Raw genomic sequence first — 27,488 nt, forward strand, 5'->3', positions numbered from 1 at the left:
AAAAGCTATGACAAACCTTGACAGTGTTTTAAAAAGCAGAGACGTTACTTTGCCAACAAAGATCCATATAGCTATGGTTTTTCCAGTAGTCATGTATGATGTGAGAGTTGGACCATAAAGAAGTCTGAGTACTGAAGAATTGGTGCTTTTGAACTGAAGAAGACTCTTGAGAGTCCCTTGGACTGCAAGGAAATCAAACTAGTCAATTCTAAAGGAAATCAATCCTGAATGTTCATTAGAAGGACTGATGCTAAAGCTGAAGCTCCAATACTTTGGCCACCTGATGGGAAGAGCTGACTCATTAGAAAAGACTCTGATGCTGGGAAAGATTGAAGACAGGAGAAGAAGGGGATGACAGAGGATGAGATGGTTGGATGGCATCACCAACTCAATGGACATGAGTTTGAGCAAGTTCCAGGAGATGGTGAAGGACAAGGAATCCTGGCTGCAGTCCATGGGGTTGCAAAGAGTCGGACATGACTGAGCAACTGAACAACAACAAAAATGGTAGTTTTATTCCTTGTTTTTAAGGACTGTCCACACTCTCTTCCACCGAGGCTGTATCAATTCACATTCCCACCAGAGTGCAAGAGCATTCTATTTTCTCTACACCCTCTCCAGCACTTGTTGTGAAACAGATTTTTTAAAGTCTGATTTCATTGGCCTCTTTTGGAAAGTCTTATTAACTACTAACATCTTTTAAATGGTAAAAATTTACTTTGTCAAATAGAACTTTGATCAGAAGAAGAACCTTCATGTGTGAAGTATCTGTGATCCTTGGCAGCACATTCAGCTTTCTTACATTGTTGGAGAACACTATGCCTCACATCACTATGACTCGTTAATTTCCATTTTATTGTGCATTAGCTTAAAATATTCAATAAATAATCTGGAAAGGAGTTGTATCAATCACTTTAGGCTAGGTTATGATGCAATAACAAATGATCCCAGTAGTCTAACAATGAAAAAAATTATTTCTTGTTCATGTTGTGTGTTCATCATGTACTGGTTGCTGCCCTGTTTCATCTTTTTCATCATTTAGGTTGCAGGAACGGGCCCTGTTTGGGACATGGTGGTGTCATAACAGGAGGAAAGAGCAATGGTGGAACATGATAATTCTTGTAGCTTCTGCTCAGAATTGGCACATATCCCATATGTTAACATTCCATTGGGTAATGCAAGTCAATAGCCAAGCCAGATGTCAACGGGGGCAGAGATGTATATTCTTCCCTATAGGTCCCACAGGCAGGGGCGGTGAGCATTCTGAACAATAACACAATGTACTGCAGGACTCTGTCTTTGCCACTGAAGTCATGAACTTCCTCACAGGGACTTGGCCTTGAATCACTACCTTTTCAAGAGATTTTTAGCAAGAAATGGAATAAGAATATAAAGTGAAAGAGTTGAAGAGGCCTAAATGTCAGATTCTAATGATCGATTTGTTGGGGACCTGTGGTGGATGCAAATGATAAGGAAAAGGCAAGAATCAAGGATGGCTTCTAGGACTCTAGGAGTGATAAGTGATAGTGCCAACTACTGAGATAGAGAATGGAGAAGGAGAGGAGGTTTAGAAGAAGAAAGGGCAAGTTTTATTTTGTGTTTGTTTCTGTTTTGTTTTTTTAGATTGAGAAGACAACTTTAGAGCTTCTTAGAGCTGTCCCCTGAAAACCCACTTTGTTGGTCCTATCACACTCCTCTCTTTTTTTAGGGAGTAGCAAATTTTATTTTTGACCGATAAGCATGAGGTGTCTTTGGAACATGCATGTAGAAACATGCAGGAGACAGGTAACTATGAATGTGCTCCCAAAAGAGTACTGAGCTAGAAACAAAGATTTGAAATTCAATTACATATAAGTAATGACTTCCCTTGTGGCTCAGATGGTAAAGCGTCTGCCTATAATGTGGGAGACCTGGGTTCAATCCCTGGGTCAGGAAGATCTCCTGGAGAAGGAAATGGCAACCCACTCCAGTATTCTTGCCTGGAAAATCCCATGGACGGAGGAGCCTCGTAGGCTATAGTCAGTCTGTGGGGTTGCAGAGAGTCGGACATGACTGAGCGACTTCACTTCATTTCAGTAATAAGTAATAGCTATTATGATTATACTTATTGAGCATTTACTATGTCAGGCACTGTGAGAAGTAATTTACATACATTTTCTTACTTAATGTTCATCATATCTCTAGTCTGTGTAGCTTGTCCTCACTGTGTAGATAAGGATAAGAATATGAAATCTAAAGAAGCTTAAAAAAACAAACAAAACTTCACCAAAATCTCACAGCTAGGAATTTGTAAAAAGCACCCAAGAATATGAAATCTAAAGAAGCTTAAAAAAACAAACAAAACTTCACCAAAATCTCACAGCTAGGAATTTGTAAAAAGCACCCAAGAACTTTATCTCTATAACCCACATTTCAACCGATTATGCTCTTAGTTGGAACCACGACAGCAAATGAGAACATCCAGGCACTATAGAAAGAGGGAAAAGATAAGAACAGTGGGTCAAGGGTAGGACACTGAAGAATATGAATATTCAAGGGTCAGGGGGAAGATCCCTTAAAGAAGATAGAGAAGGAACAAGTAGGAGGAAATCAGAAGAGTACGTCCGAGTAGCCAAGTGTGTAGAGAGTGACAATGAAAAGAGTGTCTAACAGGAACAGCGACTTCAGCATACTTGAAGAGCAAGGCTGGGAAGGGTCCTTGGGTGTTGACAGTTAGGGCTAGTTCCTGACAATATCTCTCTAGAAGCATCTATAACCAGCCATATTCCCCACCGAGAACCCCAGGAGTAAAATACGCACCATAGGTGGCTGGTCATGTGCTGACTTTTTGAAACACCAACCTGTTGCTGGTTCATTCTCTTTGAGATCTGCTTCCAGGGATTGCCTTGACTTTTTGACCTATTTGAGTAGGTCTTTGTTTCTGGTTCTTGGTGACCTGGCTCTTGGACTCTGTACCTGTGTGTTTGTATCTGAGGTTCTGGCCTATTCTCTCAGTTTAGGAAACCCAGCCTTACACCACATGCCTAATGTGGTTACTACGTACTCCCAACTCCTGACCTGAGCAAATACGTTTGGACACAGTCCCTCAATCCACAAGCCTGTGTCTTCTGCTAATTTTCTGCAACTCAGCTTCCGGAATTGAAATGAGGAATGTGGTTTCTCGTGGTGGCTGCGGTGGCTTCTCTGTTGTTGTTCTTTAGTCACTAGGTTGTGTCCGACTCTTTGTGACCCCATGGACTGCAGCCCTCCAAGTTCCTCTGTCCATGGGCTTTTCCAGGCAAGAACACTAGAGTGGGTTACCATTTCCTTCTCCAGGTGATCTTCCTGATCCAGGGATAAACCTGCGTCTCCTGCATTGGCAGGCAGATTCTTTATCATCTGAAGCCACGGAAGCCCTATCTGCTCTGTAGGTGTGGCTAATTACTCACAACAGGGTGCTAGCTTTGAGATCACAGGATGCTGGTCAGACCTTGCCAAGCCTCACAATGCCCTGTTGACTGTTCGTCTTCAGGTGAGTCCTCCCAGTTGCCGTGATTTTTAAATCCAGCTCTAACGGTTTATGGAGATATGAGAGTTACACTTGGAGACAAGAGGACACTGATATGAATGGGACTTCTCATGTCTGCCAGGAAAGCAGGAGGCTGAACAGTTGTTCAACTGCAGCCAGGAAGGCCCCAGTATGGGCACCACTGACTTTCTCACAGCCATGACATGACTGGTCCCTGAAATGCCAACTTCAACCATAGTGTAGATGAGTATCCAAACCTCCTCCACTTCCAGGGAACTGTGCTGAGTGAACTGGTGTTAGGGGGCTCCTCTGAGGTAAGAGCACCAGAATCCTCTAGTATCTCTGCTCTTTATATTCAGCTGGAGGCATCTATCCAGCAGCCTTCCATGACCACAACCCCTCAGTGAGGGTTATTGGATTTATTGAATAAAAATATAGGACACCCAGTTACATTTGAATTTCAGATAAACAACAGATACTTTTTTTTAGTATGTGCTATAAGACATTCAGAATATACTTATACTAATAAATTACTCATCATTTATTTGAAATTCAAATTCAGCTAGGTGTTCACCACAACCCCATAACCTGAGACTCAGTAGGAATTCCTAGGCCTTCAGATCCATTGGTCTCTAGTTGCCCCAAGAAGGCACTGGGGCACTTTGTGAAGAAGAGAAGCAGAGAACCAGGTCTGTGCTAGAAGTACTGGGGTCTTGATCCTATCTAGTCCCCTAATGCTCCTGGGGCAGCTCTGTGTCTGAAAATCCATGAAATTAGGCCTTCTGAGTGCCTATGATCTTGTTTGCCTTCCATCATCTGTATTTGGAAGATCAAGAGTGAAAGATGGGTTTTTAGAAGTGTCTAGACATGGCAACCCACTCCAGTATCCTTGCCTGGAGAACTCCATGGACAGAGATGCCTTGTGGGCTACAGTTAATGCTGTCGTAGAGTCAGACATGACTGAGCAACTAACATTTCACTTCAGACAGCTTGTAGAGACCATGATCTGTGGCAGCACCCAGGGATTGACATCCTGCATGACTTTCCAGGGGATGATTTTGCATTTCCTGGACAATGTCCTAGTAAACCTTTGAACACCTCCACACATACCCTACCCAACTGTGCATCATATAATCCAGAATCCAGCAATTCGGGATTACTTGAAGCATCAGCCCCTCCAAAACAGCTTCCAGACAACTCCAGTTTGGTGTAGCCAGGTGTCTATCGTTCTGTAGTAAGAGGCCCTGGTCACTTGACATAGACATTCCAAATGGGGCTTGATAGCATTTTGCCCTTTTCTGTGCAACTGACCTAGTAATGACCTCCTAAAAAAGAGAAGGAAGTTGGCCTGAGTGCCGAGCTGGACAATTTTTCATGCAACTCAAGACTCCCTTCACCTTTGCCCCATTATAGCACTAGCTGGCACTTACCCTTCTACACTGAATTTATTAATACAGAACCTTAACTGTATCAGTACATTTAACATTTATAATAACCCTATGAGGAATATACTGTTACTATTCCTGTTTTACAGATGAGGGAACTGAGGCAGAGAGACTAAGTAAGTCCCCTAAGGTCACACAGGTTAAAAAATTACTAAGACATAAAAGTTGGGATTTGAATGTGGGCATTCTAGCTCTAGAGTTTATCCTCTTAACCTGTGTGTCAGCCCCCAGCTTGGACCCATCTTAGTTCAACTTAACACTCTTGGACTGGTGCTGTCAACATCAGTGCTCCTGATCTAACAGGGCCCTGTTCTGTCCTCCATTATTCCCAAGGAGAATGACTTGCTGTGAAGATGTCTTCAAGGCCTCAGGGGTCTAATGCATGATAGTGAGCTCAGTCTGCAATAGCCTGAAACAGCCTGGAAGCTTAGCTCATGCTATGCCAAGTGGCTTGCCTTAGTTTAAGAGCCTTGGGTGCTCCATCGGCTGCACACCCAGCAACAGAACCACAGGGCAATGGTCTATGTTGTAAGCCTGAATGCAAGGGGTAGAAGAGACATCCAACCTTGGAAGAGCCTGACTTGAGTATTTCAGTCATTCAGCCCAAATTATCTTTCAGACATCTACCTGTGTTCCTAATCCATATCCAGGGCCTCCTAGGTGCAACTCAGAGAGGTATGAAATACTAGGAAGACCTCTATATGAGTAGGGTGTGCACATCCTGCTGAGAAGAACTGAATGCAGCCTCAGCTCAACCACCCACCTTCTCCTCTACCAAAACACAATCTGTGGCTCTCTCCAACATGATGTGTCCTGATACACTACCACAATCACTTTGCCAAGAAAGGTCTGGATAATCAAAGCTATGGTTTTTCCAGTAGTCATGTATGGATGTGAGAGTTGGACCACAAAGAAGGCTGAGAACCAAAGAATTGATGCTTTCCAACTGTGGTGCTGGTGAAAATTTTTGAGAGTCCCTTGGACTGCAAGGAGATCAAACCAGTCAATCCTGAAGGAAATCAACCCTGAATCTTCACTGAAAGGACTGATGCTTAAGCTGAATCTCCAATACTTTGGCCACCTGATATGAAGAACTGATTCATTGGAAAAGATCCTGATGCTGGCAAAGACTGACTGCAAGAGAAGAGAGTGACAGAGGGGATGAGATGGTTGGATGGTATCACTGACTCAATGGATATGAGTTTGAGCAAACTCCAGGAGATGGTAAAGGACAGGGGAGCCTGGTGTGCTGTGGTCCATGGGTTTGCAAAGAATCAGACATGACTTAGTGCCTGAACAGCAACAACCACGATCACCTGGACTTCAAGTAAAGATGGCCTGGGCTTCCTAAAAAGTAGTGATGACTCCTTTAGATCCTCATACACCTCCAGGACCCCACCTGTGGGACTTCCATCTCTGGTCTGTCCCTCTTGCCCTGTCGTTACTCTGTCCTGGAAGTAACAGGTTTATAAAGAAGGCGTGCTTCCCTCCCTGTGTTGCTCCTCCCTCCACTGCAGCCATTTGCTCCCTGGTGGGTAAAAGAGAGTTTCTATTTGCACAGTCTGTTAAAACACTGCTTTCTAGCCAGAGCCCTTGGGCCTATCAAGTCCACATCCACCAGCCTGCCATCCCTAAATGGATGACAAGAGTAGTGATTAAGGAATACCTGCATTCTTCTACTGCTCACACACAATTGACTGCTCAATTGGTGGCTAGTGTCATTTCTGCAGATTTTGCTTTCAGAAATTATTGCCTCCCTCTTTCAGAACTGCTTTTCTGTCCAACAATATTTTTCATCCTTATCACTTTTCTTGCATGCCTTCTTCCTTGCATTACTGATACTCTTGCAGCTAGAGGGTATTTGAGAAGGTATGCATGCACCAACTTGAAGGAATCTTAATGAGTATACCAAGTTCTGTCTGGCAGCAGCCTTCAGAATGAAGAGTTGACTATGGGATGCCATTTCATTCTCCCCTAGCACGTTCATTCTACCTACCTAGGGAAAGCTGAGGATTGAGGGTAATAATAACACCACCAGCAATGAGATCTGTCCTTTCTTGAATTCTCACTATGGGTCAGGTACTGGGCTAATTGCTTTGCGTATATTTTCTCACTTAATCCTCACAACAACGCAATAAAGAGGATACTATTTAACTTCCAATTTACAGCTGAGAAAACTGACTTGCCAAAGATCACATAATGAGTAAGTAGTAGAGCCAAATTTCATGTTAATTTAAAGCCTGGGCATTCAGCCACCTTGCTGTCATTGTCATATATCAGCTAACTTCCTCCATGCCCAGTCTCCCAGCTTCTTCTCTCCTTTGCTCCTAAATCTCCAGCCACAACCTCAGTGATGAGGGGGACTAAACAAGAGAGGTATTCCCAAGAGGAAGTAGACTAATTATTACATCAAGACTGACCTCACCAGCTGGACCACGGGAAAGAGTGAGGGCACAAGGAATGTTTTAATTTGGCCCTTTGAAACAGAGATCCTACTTAAAGTAATGAGGGATTTGTTACAATTACTTTCCTGTTTCATTCACCGATGGAGCCCAAACACCTAGAACCATGCTTAGCTGGTAAAAGTGTTAGTTACTCCGTCGTGTCTGACTCTTTGAGACCCTGTGGACTGTAACCCATGAGGCTCCTCTGTCTAAGGACTTCTCCAGGCAAGAATACTGGAGCGGGTTGCCATTCCCTTCTCCAGTGGATATTCCTGTCCCAGGGATCAAAGCCAGGTCTCCTGCATTGCAGGCAGGTTCTTCACCATCTGAGCCACCAGGGGGGAAGCCTAGTAGTAGATGCTCAACAAATACTAGCAAGGAATTCAGGAAATTGGGGTTGGCCCAGCGAGGAACACAGGAGTCCTAGGAAATCTGAAAAGTGGCTTTTAGTGGGACCGGATGACAGAGTCTACAGGACAGTAGCACACCACCTCCAGCTACTCTTCAGGTTTGCTTCTTTCTGTCCTATTCCAACCAATAAAGTCTGTTTACCCTTCATGTATTTTTTCTACCTTGTGATTGCTGCTTATTCATAAATTCTGCTTTCCTATCATATAATTCTGCTTCCTCATAGATTTGGCTTGTGTGACCCTCCACAGCCATCACTCCATCATATGTCATTCTTTCAACTCCAGTCTCCAAGAGTACCTGCCCCTTTATCTCCACATTTCCTGGTTTGAATCCCAGAAGGAAGCTGATTGGCCAAACTCATCTCTTGCATCCAAGCCCTGGTTTTTGGAGGGGCAGCCCTAATATCAGAGGCCAGTTCCTGGTCCAATCAAGAGCCATCCCTGGGTAGAGAACAATCTTGCTCTGCTTCTCAGAGCAGGGGGGCTGTGGGTGGGGCAGTTTCATCTTGAAGAGGAAGTTGGGTGTGGCAGGCACTTTGTTGACATATCCAGTATAGGAGTGCTCCTGGGAGCCCATCTCTCATCTCTGAAAAGTGACTTTGTAAGTTACAACTGTTCATCAGGCATTCCCAGGAACACCAGGTAAATGCAGCTGGTAACTTGCTAACTTTGGAATTCCACTTGGCCTGCCATCTCTTTGCACTCTTTCTTCTGGGACTGCCTTGGTGTGTCACCTATTACCTGTTTGGAGTTGGCTTTTTTTGGACTCTTTTCTACTTAGGTGAGTTGGCTTCTGACTAGACTGCTTGACTCTTGGACAAGGTAAGTGTTTGGATTCAACTTTGCTTCTGAATCATGCTTTCAGCTTGGATGAAATGACCTCCCATCCTGCTCCTTTGCCCTGCTTGCTACTCAGATTCCCTCTGCTCCAAGTTATCATGTGCCTGAGGGTGCCTCCCCTTCCCAGTCCCCCAACATACTCCTGAGGGAATGACATTAAGAAATAGTTGGTGGCTTCAGTGAAAGCAATTTTAGAGGAATGGTTGGGGTAGAAACCAGATAGAAGCAAGTTGAGGAAGTGGAAATAGCAAGTATAGACTACTCTTCTGAGATGAAAAGGAGGAGAAGAAATCATCTACATGTCAAGATTTGTGCTTTTTTAACTTAAGAGTTTGCTTGTGATTATACAATACCTAATTTTGTAGAACATTTTGAAAAAATAAAAGTTATAAAGAATAAATATATAATTCCCTGTAATCCAGCTACCTACATAATTATAATAGTTATTCATTTTTGAGCACCTACTAAATGGAAGAATTGTTTTAATCACTTAACAGTATTTCTATTTACTATGTAATATACAGTCCTAGCTGGGCCAGAATTAAGACAGATATGTCTGTGATATAGAGTAAGACAATATCCTTTCCTCTCAAGAAATAATTGGCATCCATTGGTGTACAAGGGGGCTAAGAGTTTGCTGGGGGAAAACTCAAATTCTGGCTTCAGAAGGGTTTGGGCTGTGCATAGGCATGTCTGGGGTAGTCCCAGAGGTAGACAGTGGTGGGCAGGTACAGTGGTGTCTCAAGGGAGAGCACAGCCTGTTGAGGAAGGGGTCTGCGATAGTTAAGACTGGGCTTGAGTGCTGCAAGGCCATGGCCTGTCTGCCTGTTATGCAGCAGGGCCCAACTCAGCTTCCTCATGTGTGTCTTTCCAGAAGAAAACAAAGAGAGGCCTCTGCGTAATGGAAAGAGCCATTTTATGCAACTGAAATGCCCTGGGGCCTATCACCCAGTGGATAACTGGGTGTAGCATCCAGGAAAAGAGCTTTTCCTTTCGCACTTTGAGAGAGGATGCTGACGGGCATCACAGGGCCTATCCAGCCCAAGATGTCCCACAAAACCAGCACCACAGGGCCAGCTCTAGTGGCAGACAACATTTTTGTTTAATTCACAGTAAGGTAACGGTAGCTGACTTTAGTGAGTTCAATAACACTTTACCTTGAGCCTTAATGCTGAAAAATGGACTCTCTTACTTCCTGTTTTTCAAAAGCATACTTGACTAGGGGAACAATGCAGGGCTCCAAATGAGGCATGGGTGTGGGCTTCTAGCTCACCCTGGTGCTAGCAGAGTCTGTGTCATGGTGTTAGGCTAAGTGAACTGGAACGATCATGATGGCGTAACTGATTCAAGAACACAGGTAAGAGTTACTCAGTGATGACTCAACAACATGTTTTCAATGACAGTATTTGCACAAACAGCACCTTCCTGCCCGGTATAAAACCAAGCTCCCTACCCCCTAGTACGACCCACCCCAAATTTCTCTCCACAGCATTTACCACGATTTCATGTACCATACTTTTTCTTATTTCTCCCTCTTTTAAAAAAGTTGTATTTTTCCTACTGTAGAATGTAAGCCCATGAAAGTAGTGCCCAGGTCTATGGGTTTACTGCTGTGTACCCAGAGCCTAGATCAGCGGCTGGCACAGATCACTCAGTGGTCACTGGGCTCATCCATTTCATAAGTTTCTGCAATCCCTGGGGAAGGATGAGACCCATTAAGATTTTCAATTAGCCTCTGGATTTATAGCCTGGAGGAACCTAGAATATGTGTTTGCATTTATAATAACCCTATAAAGTTCATACTATAATATGCCTATTTTACAGAAGAAATTGGGGATTAGAGCAAAAGCAACCTGCCCCAAGATGACAAGAGCCAAGGTCAGAATAAACTGGTCTAGTAAGTAAGAAGCCTGTGTAGAAGGTGTTGCCAAAGCTGAGGTAACAGCTAACAAAAGCCATAACTGATACGGTAGAAACGAGAACAGGAAAAAAGAGATAGAAAGGAAAGAAGCTGTGAAGACTGATTGGAAACATGGGCACAGAATTCAATGCACTGCTAGAAGTAGCCTATAAAAATCAAATGAGAAAAGAGGGATTTCTTCTAAGTGGGAGGTAACTTCATTTCCTTTCAGGGGAAAAAAAGAGAAATAAACAGGTAAGTAAATATAAGTCCTTGCAGCTTTGAGCATATTTATGATAAAATTAGGAGACAAAGAGATGCAGGTTTGATCCCCGGGTCGGGAAGATCCCCTGGAGGAGGGTATGTTAAGTCATTCTAGTATTCTTGCCTGGAGAATCCCATGGACAGAGGAGCCTGGCGGGCTACAGTCCCTAGGTCACAAAGAGTCAGATACAACTGAAGCAACTTAGCAAGCACACATGCATAATAAAATTATATTAATGTAGATTTCATGCTTGGGTTTTAATTGGGAAACAGATGAGAGTAAAATACCTTATGGAAAAGGAGTCAAATTTGTCTCTTAACATGGAGAAGATTCTGGCAATAGTGTCTAAGGGATGAGTCAAGAAGGAGTCCAAAGACTTGGGGAGAGGGTATTCTTCATTTTTTTTTAAAGATTATTTATTTATTTATTGGCTGCACTGGGTCTTTGTTGCTGCTCACAGGCTTTCTCTAGCTGTGGTGAGCAGGGGCAACTCTTCGTTGCATTGCACGGGCTTCTTATTGCAGTGGCTTCTCCTGTTGTGGAGCAAGGGCTCTAGGGAGTGAGGGCTTCAGTAGTTGTGGCTCAAGGGTTCATTTGCCCCATGGCAAGTGGAATCTTCTGGAACCAGGGATAAAAGCCATGTCCCTTGTACTGGCAGCTGGATTCTTTACCACTGGACCACCAGGGAAGTCTGAGAGGAGATTCTTAGTATTTTAGGACCAGCGGATTGTTGGGGTTCCCTGGGGACTCAGAAGATAAAGAGAATCTGCCTCCAATGCAGGAGCCTGTGTTCAATCCCTGGGTCAGGAAGATCGCCTGGAGAAGGGAATGGCTTCCCACTCCAGTATCCTTCCCTGGAGAATTCCATGGACAGAAGAGCCTGGCAGGTTACAGTCCATGGGGTCACAAAGAGTCGGACACAACTAAACTAAGAACACTTTCACTTTCAGGGGGTTGTTAATCAGAAGTCCCTGGTCAATATAAGAGACCCCTGAAACAGGCCTTTGGTTAGGGAAAAAGAACTATAGGACCCAGGTGACAAAGTCAGGCCACCTCTACCTTCCCCCTCAACACCCCTGGTATTGCAGACTATGCTGTGATTCTTCCAGGGGTTCTGGAAGGGGAACCAGAGGCAGACGACTGGATCAGAACAGCCAGCTAGGATGGTCAGTCACACATGGTGAGAGGCAGGTAGGGAAACTGGGAAGTAATGCATACAAGAAGTGTTAGAGGGCCACATCCATCCCAAATCACACTGGATACTGGCTCTGGGGGTGGTAATGTATTTGTTCACTCAATCAATATTTACTGAGTACTCTTTATATGCCAGGCTCTGTGCCAGGCACTGGGCTAAGTGCTGGGAGTCGAGCTCCTAATAAACTATTTCCTTATTTCTCCCCTCTCTTCTGGAGAAAGAATTGGGATGACATTGGGCTCTCACTGGCACAAGGACTGGGCAATGGCTATATCTGCAAGAGGCAGACAGTGGCTTGAGCAGAGGGGTCAGGTTGGGGATGACATAGCCTGGCTGATACAACACTTAGATTACCCTGGAAATTTCTGTTTATTTTCTATGCTCAACTTAGTATTATTTATTTGTGATTGATAAGCAAATTAACTATAGTTTCTTGTAAGTCATTTCTATGTATACAGTTATGACATTTTCTTGTGGAGGGGAGGGCCTTTCAATTTTCAGCCTTAAAATCAGCAGTGTGCCTAAATTACTGGGCCTCATAATTGTCTAAAACAAGTGTAGTTCAAATCACTGAATAGAAGTAGCAGCAAATAGGGGAAAGGGCATAATTCATCACCTCTTTATTATACGGCCAAACCGAAGTCACAGGGGGGAAGCCACAGGAGAGTGGAGGGATGTTAAATCACTGCAAGGGTAGAGGTCAATGCATAGATAATCTGGAGAGATGATCCCACCCACAACCCTTTAAGACTTTACATTTGGTAACCACTTGACTCATAAGGGCAACCTGGCAATGAACCTCCCAAGTTAGGGTGTTCACCCCATTTTACCCAGCCTGCAAGTAGGCCTACAAGATTACTCCTATTTTCCACGGTACAAGAAGGGAATTGAAGAAATGGAGCTAGTGAAATCAACAACCCTAGCTCCTTGACTTATTAAATAGAATAGAGTTGAATACTCAGACAATTATTTGCCATTGTGGAATGTGTTTTCCTTAGTAACAATGTTGCACATACTCATAAGCTTTCTGTAATAGTCTATTTCAATCACTCTCCTAAACAGGCTACAGACTCTTACACAGCATGGAGCCTAGTGTCTTTTGTGTACCTGAAACTCAAATTATATTAACTGAAAGATAATTATACCAGTAGAAAAAGGAGAAAGAATAGTAAAAGAAACAAGAGGAGGAACCAAAATGAAAGTTCACTGTTAAATCACTGTTAAATCATTTAATTCACTGTTAATCATTTAATTATGGATAAATGATTATAGGCATAGGTTCAAACTGAAAAGATTTCAATCTCTGCTCTAAGGTAAACAACGAAGATTCCAGGAGACTGATTTTAGGAGCTCCTTTTAAGTTTCTAGATCTGTGGTCTGTATCACTTTAAGTCTCAGTCCTGTAAGCATGAACGCTAAGTCACTTCAGTTGTGTCTGACTCTTTGCAACCCCATGGACTATAGCCCGCCCAGCTCCTCCGTCCATGGGATTCTCCAGGCAAGAATACTGGAGTGGGTTGCCATGTACTCCTCCAAGGGATCTTCCCCACCCAGGGATAGAAGCTGCATCTCCTTACATCTCCTGCATTAGCAGACTGCTTCTTTACCACTAGCGCCACCTGGGAAGCCAAGTCTTAGTCCTACACCCCCTTAAAATTTTAGGCCATCCATTGCTACAAAGAATTTTAAAGCAGAAGCAATCAGTATACTTCAACTTAATGTTTATTAAGTGCTTATTCTATGTCAGGCACTTTTCCACACATTTAATGTATATTAACTTATTCAAATCTCATCAAACTCTGTGAGGTAGGTACCATTATTGTTTCTATTTTACCTAGGAGGGAATAGGGGCACAGAGAATAAGTAACTTGTCCAAGATCTCACAGGTAGTGGGTGACCATCCGGAGTCCTGCCCAGACAGTCTGAGCTACACTGGTAGCCAGTGTATACTACCTTAGCTCTGCAGACTTTTGTTTTCCCAGTATACATCTCCAAGTAAATGGTTTGTCCAAACAGCTCTTAGATGTTTAAATGTTTGACACCTGTTTGTTGCATGATTACCTCCTACCCTTCAAAATTCATTAACTTTGTTTCTAAAAGCCACATGCTTAGTTTTTTTAAATCATCTTTTGCTGTCTTCTTTTCCACAAGAGATAGTTGTTTGTATAATAACCTTTTAAGAAATGAAATAAGTATAGAATTACTTTTGTGAGGGAAAAATGGTTGCAGGCCATTCTTATGTGAGCTGGGGGGTCAGCATCTCATATGTTTTTTGTTTTTATTGAAGCAAATTTGATTTTTTGGGCTTCCCAATGGCTCAGGGGTAAAGAATGCAAGTGCAGTGCAGGAGAGGCAGATTCAATCCCTGGGTCGGGAAGATCCCCTGGAGAAGGGCAGGGCAACCCCTTCCAGGATTCTTGCCTGGAGAATCCCCATGGACAGAGGAGCCTAGTGGGCTACAGTCCGTGGGGTCACAAAGAGTTGGACACAACTGAGTGACCAAGCACGACACCAGCACAGCATTTTAGTAGCCCTGATCATGCTGTTTGCTCCAGCTTCTGCTAGGACTATGATGAGAAGGAGAAGCTCATCTGGAGTGACATTTCTCCTCCCCATTATTATTTCTTGCATAGGATATTAAAGCTATTTGAAAATCTCACTTTAGTGATAAGGAAAGGAACAGCAAGTACAACCTGTTTACTGGGAATTTTTCTAGAATTATTTTGACTTTCTTCATGAGATAAAAGAGAAGCTAAAGTTACACTGTAAACTGTTTTAAGTTTCAGACAGTGCCATTTGATTTGAAACATGCTATAAATTTTAGAATTTTCTTTAGAACTTTGGTAACCTGGCCAGGGCAATTTTTTGGTTCCTCAAGATTTTATTCTCATACCCCCAAATATATTTCATATGTAGTTTAACAAATGACAATTAGATGCTCTTCATGGGTTTGGGGTAAATGAGCCAATGAAAATAAGCCCCTGCTTAGATGACAGTGTCAGGGAGATGGGACAGTCCCCCTTCTTCCCACTTATGGGAGGGCTGAGAGGTCAAGTAAGGGGCACTGTAAGAGGGTGAGCCCCTCTCTGGAGGCAGAACTGCTGCACCACACACCTTGTTTGTTTGGATAATATTCTGAGCCCCAAACGCACTCTGCTAGCTTAGTCTCTAAGAACAAGCCAAGCAACTGAAAACAGGGCCCTTGCTCAGCTAAGTCAAAGCCCAAGGAATCACTAGCATCATGGGCCACGCCCGCCCACCTGGAGCACAAGAGTGTCTGTGAAAGAATAAGGGAAGGGTGGTGTCACCACTATCTTTGTCCTCCTGTCCACCACACTAATAAACAGGCCTCATTTCCTTGTTTAAAGATTTGCTCTAAAGAAGGCATGACTCAACTGAAGCATCTTCAAATTACTGTGGCTGGTTTTACAAACCACACTGTAAAAGTATGCCCTGGCACAAATTTATGAGCTGCTTTACAGTAAAAAAGAAACCCAGGCACGTTGCTTATTATGAGAATGTGCTCAAAGTGAGAATTTTATTTTATGAATAGATAGTATATTAAGAAATTAGATAATTTATATATTTGAGTTCAATACTAGAGAGTGAATCATTTCTTAGGAAAAGGCTAATAAGACGTTAAACTTCAAAATTTAGAAACAAAATCTCTGATGAATTCAATTTAAATAATTGTATCCCAATATCAATGGAGAAAGACTACAGTAGAAAAGAAAACTGAGGAAGTTTGTTTTAAATTAAGAAAAACCTCTGGGTAAAAGATAGTAAAATTGTATTATCAGCAAAAAAAAAAAAAAAAAAGAGTTGAAGAGAGTTTAAGGTAGAGTCTTTCTTTTTTAAGATTTTTTTTTTAATGTGGCCCATTTTTAAACTCTTTATTGAATTTATTACAATACTGCTTCTGTTTTGTGTTTTGGTTTCTTGGCTACAAGACCTGTAGGATCTCAGCTCCCTGACCAGGGATTAAACCTGCATCTCCTGCATTAGCATGCAAAGTCTTAACCACTGGACAAGGAAAGTCCCTGAAGGTTGTAGTCTTATAAAGAAAAATCAAATACTATGAAGGCTCAGAAAAGCCCTTGTCTTTCCTCCCTCCTCTGGTTAATAGACTTGGCTTTGTGATAGAGATCCTGAATTTTAACTTCTGGTAATCAGGCTAGTAGTACACTGATGAAGCAGCAATGTCAGAGCATATTCTACCAAGTCAAAGGTATATTAAAATTACGAAGGGGACATCAAGAACCTGATAAAGCTTTATGCATCCTGCTGAGCTAATAAATAGATAACTAATTTAAGATGGATAAAACTGTTGGGTCTTTCAAGCTTCTAATGGTTTCCAAATGTATTTGTCTTATCACTTACAGGCTTTTAGTAATAATAATTTAAGTTCTGTGTATTTTCCTTTAAAAAAGGAATAAACATTTGCACAGTATTGTATTGTAACAAATTCAATAAAGACTTTGAATTTGAGGAGACAACTCTGTACCCCTTCAGCACAAAAAACCTATCCTTTTACTGTGTGAACAACATAACCAGAATCATGGCTCACTATTCAGAGTGGTTTATATAACCTTTGGGTCAACTTGTGCTTCATGGTGCAATAAGCTCTTGACACCTCTATAAACCAAAAGCAGATCTGTTGTTCACATTCCCAAATATTGACTGCAAGCTTTGAAAAAAAAAAAAAGGACCCTCCCTTATAGAATTACGGAATGTTAGAGCAAAAGAGAACTGAAAGATGATCTTGAATAAACTACCACGTTATAGATGAAGAAAGTGAAGCAGAGAGTGACCTGCTGATGCCTCATCAGGCTGGGTCACAGCCTGGCTCAGAGCTCGGTTCCCCTAACTCTTAGATCCATACTCTGGCACCAATGTCATGTAGCCTCTCTCTTATATCTTGATGAACGAGTGTGTTGGGCATCAGGAAGACAAAAATGAAAGAGATATACTCGACATCAACCAGCTCAAAATCTAATAGGGAAAATAGATATTTTGACAGACCATCCCACTACCAAAAAGTTTTATGTTATACTCTGTACACTATTGCTAGAATGGTCTTTCTAAAAATATAATTTGGAACAGTCTATCTCTGCTCAAAACTCTGCAGGCTCCTCTTTGCTTTTAAGGAAAATCCTCCTCTTTGTTCTCTGACCTTTTGTCTCACTGTATCTTTGCTGATACCCCAGGGGAGCCGTAGAGAACCAGTTGCTTTTCCCAAAACATGACCTATTGCTTCATCTTGTCAGGCCTTTGCTTATGCTCTCCTATGCCTGGAATCCCCTCCTTTCATCATCTGTTAGGAGGGTTGTCTTTTTTATAAGACATTTCCTTAGGTTTCTCTCCTCTAACCTCCAGTCTCACAGGTGGAGGTGGACACTCCCTCCTTTGCTTATTGTTCACCATGCCCTGCCTATACTTCTCCTATAGCACCTGTAGTACTTTGTAATGTTGATTTCTTAAAAATAAATAAATAAGTGTATTTGCTCTTTATACTCATGTCTTTATGAATTAGAGGTAAGCTCCTTGATGGCAGTACCATCCTCTTTGTACCTTTAGAGTATAACTCAGCACTTCGCTCATTAAACTCCATTGAATGAACTGCCCATAGAGGCCCCTTACAAAGTGCTATAGGCGTCCCTCATAGCTCCATCGGTAAAGAATCTGCCTGCCATGACCTGGGTTTGATTACTGGGTCAGGAAGATCCTCTGGAGAAGGAAATGGCAGCCCACTCCAGTATTCTTGCCTGGAGAATCCCGTGGACAGATGAGCCTGACAGGTTATGGCCCATGGGATCACCACAAAGTGCTATGGCAACATAATGGAAGGAGCAGGGACCAGTGCTTGGAGGAGTGCCCCAGAATGCACCAAGTTTTAGGTGATTAGTAACCCATCAGAGGGCACCAGAGGATGAGATGGCTGGATGGCATCACCGATGCGATGGACATGAACTCTGGCAAACTTCAGGAGGTGGTGAGGGACAGGGAGGCCTGGTGTGCTGCAGTCCATGGGGTCACAAAGAGTCGGACATGACAGGCAACTAAATAACAACAACCCATCTAGGTAGAGGGGCAGGGGCTGGCTCATACCTGGTGGCAAGAATAGAATGTAGAGGTCTGAGAAATTGTAGAAACAGTGGCAAGTTTGAAAACTGTTTGGCTTTTGTTGTCATTTAACTAGAAGAGTCTATAGATAGTCAGTCAAGGCCTGTGTGTGAAAGTCCTGGTAATCCATTAAAAGAAAAACATTTGATTGTGTTATAAAGAGCTAAAGAAAGAAGAGTTGCAAAGGTTAGTATTCAAGAGCGTGAATGATTAGATCTGCCTGTCAAGGGCGATGAAGCAACTCAGCAGAGGTTGCGCTAGAGATGGACAAGACTGGGAGCTGAGTCCTGGGAAGGCATTGCTGATCCGAGGGTTCAGAGAACTGAAACTGGTCTTGGTGAGAAGTGATGAGAGCCTGAAGTGAGGTAGTGGAGATGGAGAAAAAGAGAATGATTGGAAAAACACAGCAGTGCTGGGATGATGGATGGTGACTGACTGAAGATGAGGAATGGGGAAAAGGGAGGAATCATGAATGATTCCAAGCCTGTATCTTGAATGTTTAAGTGAATAGCAGTGTCCTGATAGGAAGTGCAGGAAGGAGAGGTTTTTGAGGTATGACATTGAGTGTGTGATGATTGTAAGATACTTACATGAGTAAGCTGAGAAAGCAGCTGGAATTAGGTATCTCGTGCTCAGGAAGGCACTTAGGTCATGAGTACATGAAGATGATAACTGAGTCCATAGGGGAGGATGAGAGTATCATGTGAAAGTGAGGGAAGAAGGTCCAAGATGAGGCCCTTGGGAAAGGAGGAGAGCGTGGAGGAAGAGACAACAATGACTAAATTGCATAAAATAAAGAAGTAAAAACAAACCCAATGTGGAGTCATGGAAGCCATCGAGAAAGAAAGTTTATCTACAGAAAAGATGGAGTTAATGGTGTCAAAAGCAAAGAAAGGACAAAGATGATGAGGACTGGAAAAAAAAAAAGTCCTAGGAAAAAAGTCCTATAATATAAGGCTGCAAACATACTCATTGGGGGCTGGAGGACGTCCAGAATAAGCCAGGTCCAGTGTTCAGCCAATGAATCAGAGACAAAGGCTCCTTCTGTTTCCTAGTCCCATCCAGTCCATAAGCCTCGGGTTAGCTTAAGCTATGATTTATGCTAAATAGCTTCATCTATTTAGGGCTAGTGAAATTGAGGGGGTTGGATTATCTCTGGCAAGAACTTGATAAAGAATTGAGGGACTCTCACATTAATTTTCATTTGCCTGAGTTGAGATTGGGATAAAGAGGTAGCTGACTAAACAAATCTTTTTGAAAAATGAAAAAGAGGGGGAAAATAAGATTCATTTACTATTTAAAAAACTGGCCTGCCAAATAGTCCTATAAGTCTTCATTCTTCTGCCCCCACATAGTCTAGTGTCTATTTATAGGGAAACTATAAGCTAGCATGGCCAATATAGGCTTCAGTGGGCCAGCAAAAATGCAATCACTATATAATTTGTTTCAAATTCCTCAAAACCCTTTTACTAAGGGACTTATTAAGTGAGGGGATTCAACTTGTGTTCTATGGGCACAATTGAAATTGAGGGTACAGAAACTTAGAGGAAGCATTTTTAAACTTTCAGAGCAAAATTAAGAATCCTATAACATACATGCAGGTCATCAGTTGACTTGGGTCACTGAGCAGGGTATGGATGAGTCTGGGGGTTGTGGAATTCACCCAGCGAGTCACGTGGGGCACGAACTATGCACAAGTCTAATGCAGGAGGACCAGGTAGCAGACCACAATAGTTTGAAAGTTTAAAAAAAACAAAAAAAAAACAAAAAATGTACACCCACGGCTGATTCATATCAATGTATGGCAAAAACCACCACAATATTGTAATCAGCCTCCAATTAAAGTAAATAAATTAAAAAAACACACAGATAATTCAAAAAGCATAGATTCAGATCACAACCCATTTGTAAGTTAAGATTTCCCATAGTTTGGGACAAGCTACTTGACTGACTGCTTGAGCATACCCCAAAAACTTTGGCTATAAAGCGAGAGAAAATTGGAAGTTCTGTGTAGAAGATATGAATTGGTGATGGAAATGTCCAAAATTACCTTCTAATAAAACCTTCTAGATTAATGTTATGCTAGCTTATTTTTAAGTTAATTTTTATTGCAGTATAGTTGCTTGACAATGTTGTGCTAGTTTCTGCCGTATAGCAAAATGAGTCAGCTATACATACACATATATCCCCTGTTTTGGGGATTTCCTTCCCATTTAGGTCACCACAGGGCACTGAGTAGAGTTCCTTGATCTATATGGTAGGTTAGCTTATTTTTTAAGTTCTTTTGTTTATAACAATATGCCTATGTCTATATGATAGTAACTGGCAACCCACTCTTTGTGACCCCATGGACCCCCTGCAGCATGCCAGGCTTCCCTGTCCTTTACTATCTCCCAGAGTTTGCTCAAACTCACATTCCTTGAGTCAGTGATGCCATCCAATCATCTCATCCTCTGTTGCCCCCTTCTCCTCTTGCCCTCAATCTTCCCCAGCATCAGGGTCTTTTGCAATGAGTCATCATCTGGCACATGGTAGGCACTAAACAGGGGCTTCCCTGGTAGCTCAGATGGTAAAGAATCTGCCTGCAATGCAGATCTGGGTTCAATCCCTGGGTCAGGAAGATCCCCTGGAGAAGAGAATGGCAACCCACTCCAGCATATTCTTGCCTGGAGAATTCCGTGGACAGAGGAGCCTGGTGGACTACAGTCCCTGGGGTCGCAAGGAGTCGGAGATGACTTAGCAACTCAACACACGCACACAGGGACTAAATAAGAATCAGTAAAATAAAGAATTAGCTGTTCTAACTACAACATAGAGAATAGGTTGAGGAAAAGCTAGCAGGAGAATTTAATGGATAAGGAAGCTGTGGTACATATACACCATGGAATATTACTCAGTCATTAAAAAGAATTCATTTGAATCAGTTCTAATGAGATGGATGAAACTGGAGCCCATTATACAGAGTGAAGTAAGCCAGAAAGATAAAGATCATTACAGTATACTAACACATATATATGGAATTTAGAAAGATGGTAACGATAACCCTATATGCAAAACAGAAAAAGAGACACAGATGTACAGAACAGACTTTTGGACTCTGTGGGAAAAGGCAAGGGTGGGATGTTTCGAGAGAACAGCATCAAAACATGTATATTATCTAGGGTAAAACAGATCACCAGCCCCGGTTGGATGCATGAGACAAGTGCTCAGACCTGGTGAACTGGAAAGACCCAGACGGATCAGGTAGAGAGAGAGGTGGGAGGGGGATCGGGATGAGGAATACATGTAAATCCATGGCTGATTTATGTCAATGTATGGCAAAAACCACTACAATGTTGTAAAGTAATTAGCTTCCAACTAATAAAAATAAATGAAAAAAAAAATAAAGGCAGTCCAAATATAGGTTATTGGGACTTAACACAGCAATAAAGAGAATATCAACCTAAGAATTATTTGGCGTAAGCTCCAGTTGTTCCATCTCAGCGGGGAGCATGGCCATCTCCTAAGGTCCAATCCTTAACTTTTCTTTTGTTTTTGCCCCCAGTATTCTGTTACTCTCTGAGTCCTAAATATCTCTTTCTTCTGACTTCTGCTGTTAGTCACCCTGCTGTAGTTGAGGGCATGTCACCCTAGGGCTTTTGCAATAGCTTCCTAAATAGCCTCCCTGCCCCAGGCTCTTCCCCATTCAAACTTCCTTTCAAATTAAAAATCTGGCTATTTCGTTTTTTGCTTAAAAGCAATAAATTCCCCTGATTTACCTTCTCAGCTTAAACTCTACCCAAGTTCCTTGGCAGGACGGCCCCCTACGAGGCCTTCTATCATCTGGCACTGCCTCCCCCCCAGCCTGTTCTTCTGCTCCCTACCTGGTAATCCTTGAAGCTCGGTGACACCAGGCTCTTCGTAAGCCCCGCCCCAGGGTGTGCCATGCTAGCCCATGCCTCTGTGTCTTTGGTGATGCTCTTCCTTTTTGTCTGAAAGGCTCTCCACCCCCACAGTCTGCCTACTGCCCCATCTGTATCGGTGTTCTCTTGCTCCTGTGACGAATTACCACAAACGCAATGACTTAAGCATGACACAAATTTATTACCTTGTGTTTTGGCAAATCGGAAGTCTGAAGGGAGTCTCGTGGAGCTAAAACCAAGGTGTCAGCAGAGCTGCATACCTTCTGGAGGTCATAGGAGATCAGCTATTCTTTGTCTTTCCCAGCTTCTAGAAACTGCCCAGGGCTTCCCAGGTGCCTCTAGTGGTAAAGAACCCACCTGCCAATGCATAAGAGATGCTAGTTCAATCCCTGGGTTGGGAAGATCCCCTGGAGGAGGGCATGGCAACCCACTCCAGTATCCTTGCCTGGAGAATCCCACGGACAGAGGAGCCTGGCAGAGCACAGCAACAACATGCTCCTTTGATTAATGGCCACATCATCCCAAACTCTGCTTCCATTATCACATCTCCTCCTCTGGCTCTGGCACTCCTGTCTCCCTTTTATAGAAGGATCCTTGTGATTACAAAGGGCCCACCTAGATGATCTATAATTTTCCTATCTTCCCCAAATTAATCACATCATCAAAGTCCCCATTGCTTTGATATTTATCTTCACAGGAGTAAGACACGCACATCTTCTGGGAGCCATCATTCTGCCTACCATAGTTGATCTGTCCAGTTGGTCTCTTAAAACTCAGCTCACATATCACTTTTTCTCTGCAAATCTTCCCATTCAGAGCCAGTCCCTCTATATTTCGTGTCACTGCATGGATTTCCTTGCATTGCAGATATTAACTCTTTAGACGTGTGTGGGCTTCCCTGATGACTCAGTGGTAAAGAATCTGCCTGCAAATGCAGGAGACACAGGTTCAATCCCCTGGAGAAGGAAACGGCAACCCACTCCAGTATTCTTGCCTAGAAGATCCCATGGACAGAAGAGCCTGGAAGGCTACAGTCCATTGAGTCAAAGAGAGTTGAACACGACTAGAATAACACAAAACACGTGTATGTTTCTACAAGGAACTCCATCAGGGGCAGCTTATTTATCGTATCGCCAGCACCTAGCACAGTATATAACACATAGTAAAACTGAGCTAAATTAATTTTTAAAATGTGCTGGGCAATATGACCATCCACTTTTATGTCACCTACAAATGTAAATTTAAATGGTGACTGAAGTGTGTCCTGAACTCTCCAGCATCGTCTCCTGTCACTCCTCCCCCAACCCTGCCTACTTTCACAACTGTTACACTTCCCCTCACATGGTCACATGGGCTTTCTAACCCTTCTTGATCATGTCGTGTGTTTTTCCACCCTCATCTCTCTATCTGTAATGCTCTTTCTCCAACTTTTCTATTTTATGAATCTTGATTCATTCTTCAAGGCAGAAATCAAAAATTTTCCCTCTGGAATGTGTTTTATGGTCTCTTTAAGACACAACTCATCACTTCCTCATTGGGATGCTAGGGTATTTTGTACACATCTATATTATATATCTCACATTGTGTTATTCTTGGTTTTATACATATCTGTTCCCCCATAAGAGTGTGAAAGGACCATATCCTGTTTTTACCTGTCCTGGACATGTAGCAAGTGCTCAGTGATGTTTATCAAATTAAACTGAACATAGGAACAGATCAGCTTGGAGGGGATGAGCATCGAGGGCAATGGGAAGGAACCAAAGATAAAGGATGCCCTTGAGAAAGGTAAGGAGAAAGAAGGAGATTGAGGAGACGAGTGTTCAGAGGACCACAGAAGTAGAGTGTGATGAAGACCTTAGTTGGAGTGATTGACTTTTAATTAAGGAGGAGAGTGTGAACAGCGGTACCCAATGCCACGGAGATACTGACCTAGAAGATCAATGAGAATGGCTGCTGTATTCGATGTGTAAGAGATCCTAATGGCTTTAGGAAGCCCAAGTTTTGGAGTGCTCAGTCAGGGATCTGGGTCCACTCCTGTTTTTAGGTCAGAAGAGGAAGGTTCTCCAGAAGATAAACGACTCGAGGAATAGTAAACCAGACTTCTTATCTGATCAACCTGTTTGAATGCCTGAGGACATGAATACCACAGCAAAGCTCCAAGTTGGGTTAAAAGGCTTGGTTCTTTCATCTGATACAGAAGGCTCAAAGTACTGGAAGAAGTTGGTTCTTAGAGAATGCAGGGGTCAACTTGATGTGTTTCCCTATGATAACCAGAGATTTTCATCAATGGGGTGCAATAAGCCCGATAGTCCAGGGCTTTTTAAGATGAAAGACAAATGTCCAATCTGCCTTCAGAGCTGGGAGCAATTTCTCTTCCATGGAGCTTTTCTGGATATTGGAACTTTTCTATACGAGGCATCATATGACCCAATGAACCAGTATTCTCCATGTCTCTGCCTGCCTTGAACCTTGCTCTTCTGTCTTCCCTCAAAGCTACTTTCTCTAACACATATCCTGCTTGGCTAAACTTTATGGCCAGCTGTCTATCTTGACCAATTTCAAAACTGATTTAGACAAATTCTTATGCCTGCCACTTGCTGGGATTTTTTCCCAAATTGATTTCATCCAGCACTCATAATAGTTCTATGATCTGTTTCTGTTATGGCCTAGATCAGTCTATTCTAGCCTGGTAGGACATGTATTCTCAACAGTTCAGTTCAGTTCAGTTCACTCTTTGTGACCCCGTGAATTGCAGCACGCCAGGCCTCCCCGTCCATCACCAACTCCTGGAGTCCACCTAAACCCATGTCCATTGAGTCAGTGATGCCATCCAACCATCTCATCCTCTGTTGTCTCCTTCTCTTCCTGCCCTCAATCTTTCCCAGCACCAGTCTTTTCCAATGAGTCAGCTCTTTGCATCAGGTGGCCAAAGTATTGGAGTTTCAGCTTCAACATCAGTCCTTCCAATGAACACCCAGGACTGATCTCCTTTAGAATGGACTGGTTGGATTTCCTTGCAGTCCAAGGGACTCTCAAGAGTCTTCTTCAACACCACAGTTCAAAAACATCAATTCTTCAGTGCTCAGCTTTCTTTATAGTCCAACTCTCACATCCATACATGACCTCTGGAAAAACCATAGCCTTGACTAGACCTTTGTTGACAAAGTAATGTCTCTGCTTTTTAATATGCTGTCTTGGTTGGTCATAACTTTCCTTCCAAGGAGTAAGCGTCTTTTAATTTCATGGCTGCAATCACCATCTCAACAGTAGTGTGAATATTTCTTGGGGATGAAAAACAGCTTTTTTTTCTCTTAATTTTTATTTTTTGGCTGCTCAGTACAGCACTTGGGATCTTAATTGCTTGACCAGGGATTGATCCTGTGCCCCCTGCAGTGGAAGTGTAGAGATTCAACAACTGGATGGCCAGGGAAGAGCTGCAATTTAATTTCTTGAAGTATGTGTGACACGTGTGTGTCAGTCGATAAGTCGTGTCCAACTCTTTGCGACCCCATCAACTGTAGCCCACCAGGCTCCTCTGTTCATGGAAATCTCCAGACAAGATTACTGGAGTGGGTTGCCATTCCCTACTCTAGGTTCTTGATGCATCAGTTCAGTTCAGTCTCTCAGTTGTGTCCGACTCTTTGCGACCCCGCGGACTGCTGCATGCCAGGCTTCCCTGTCTATCACCAACTCCCAGAGCTTACTCAAACTCATGTTCCACTGAGTCCGTGATGCCATTCAACCATTTCAGATGTATAGTGCAGATATAAATACTGGGCTTCCCAGGTGGAAGGAAATGACAACCCACTCCAATATTCTTGCCTGGAAAATTCTATGGACAGTGGAGGCTGGAGGGCTACAGTCCATGGAGTCCTAAAGAGTTGGACACAACTGAGCAATTGAGCATACAGGCACATAGGTATAAATACAGAACTTAAACTGACATAACAATATATCTGTGGTATTAAGATGTTATGGGGGAGCAATTAAAAATGTCCAAAAAAGATCCTTAGGAGGGCAATAACGAGAAGAAGGGGAGAGAAACACTGTGAAAAGTGTTAAGGCTTAAATTCAAGTGCCAAGAGGAGAACAAGACAGTGGATGGTAAGGAAATGGAGGTAGCCATGGGTGGTTACTTGACTGAGAAGTAGATTATGGAGAAGATTTCAGTCTACCAAACACATTTTGAGCATTTAATATTATGTGCCATGAGCTGTGTGAAGCACTTTCATGTTTGTTAGCAAAAAGCTTCTCTTTATTTTAGTCCCAATGGGCATGTTCCTTGTGAGAACAATAGCGACATTTTCTGTTGAGACAGTAGCCCACCTCTCTCCTCTCTGCTTCAGTAGCTTTCATGCTAATTAAACACTTGGAGGTAACTCATTCACATTTTGCAACATAATAAAATGAAAAACACAGCCCAGCTTGTGTTTGTAGAAGCTGCTTTCATGGCAGTCTTTCAACCTGTTGGGCAATTTAAAAGATGCAATTGTAATCATGACTAACTCATTAAGATGCTTGAGGGAAACCTGAACATCCTTAACCTACTTTTGAAAAAAAGAGGCAAGGGAAATACAGGAGCGGGAATACTCCAAGGCAAACAGTTTCAAGTCTTTGAACAAAGGGCAGACTCTGGACCCTCCTGGGCTGGGCTTGAGGAGGCTGGGACAAGAAAACAGAATGTTTCTTAAAGAAAGCCTAGTAGTCACTGGTGTCTGCTTGCTCTTCTAGAGTGTGACCTTTATTTGGTTGGTTGTTTTGACTTTTAAAGTGCCCCTCTTTGTTCTCTCATGGCATTCATTAAGAATTTACCACTGAGTCTTGGCCTTTTATCCTAGTCAGATCATCTCTGTTATGTATTCATCCCATGTACTCAACTCCTGAGCATTCTTGTTTTCCTGCTTTTGTCCTCAGTGCTGAAGCTGGGATGATGGTGGTGGTGGAAGGCTGAAGGGGAAATATGAATGAGCCACAGTGTCCACTGAGAATCCATAGCCAACTTTTGGCAACTTATCGGGGGTAAATCTTGTCTTCAACTTCTTGTTGACTTTATCACCCACTCAGTGTGCTTAACTTTGATGGATGTTATCATCAACTCTGTTTATTCATGTTGCCAAGAACACCAGTTGAACAGGAAAATATTCAGGAAAACACACTCTTTTAAGTGTCAAGTTGACTTGAAAAGAAGAAACGTCATTGTTTTACTGAATTTGGCATTGTTGTAGAAATAAACAATCATTTATATTTTGTCAAACTACTTGTGCATGTAGTCACAGTTTTATTTCTTCTTCCTGGTCAGATTTTGTACTCCAGAGGATGGAGAAGAGGAGAGGGGAAGATTTTTAAAACACTGCTTTGAGTTGGGTCGGGGGTGGTCTGAGCCATGGGCTTCCCAGGTGGCACAGTGGTAGAGAATCCACCTGCCAATGCAGGAGTTTCAGGAGACTTGGGTTTGA

The 27,488-nt window shown here is 42.7% G+C and overlaps 1 long non-coding RNA gene across 1 annotated transcript; it reads left to right on the forward strand.

Moving 5' to 3' along the window:
• The first annotated feature begins 8,330 nt into the window (after positions 1-8,330).
• Positions 8,331-27,289, forward strand: LOC139035108 (uncharacterized). The gene is made up of 2 exons (XR_011487620.1): positions 8,331-8,449; positions 26,947-27,289. It is a non-coding gene; the product is annotated as an uncharacterized lncRNA (long non-coding RNA).
• Positions 27,290-27,488: the final 199 nt, after the last annotated feature.

Source organism: Odocoileus virginianus, chromosome 5 (genome assembly GCF_023699985.2).
Source record: "Odocoileus virginianus isolate 20LAN1187 ecotype Illinois chromosome 5, Ovbor_1.2, whole genome shotgun sequence".
Classification (NCBI taxonomy): Eukaryota; Metazoa; Chordata; class Mammalia; order Artiodactyla; family Cervidae; genus Odocoileus; species Odocoileus virginianus.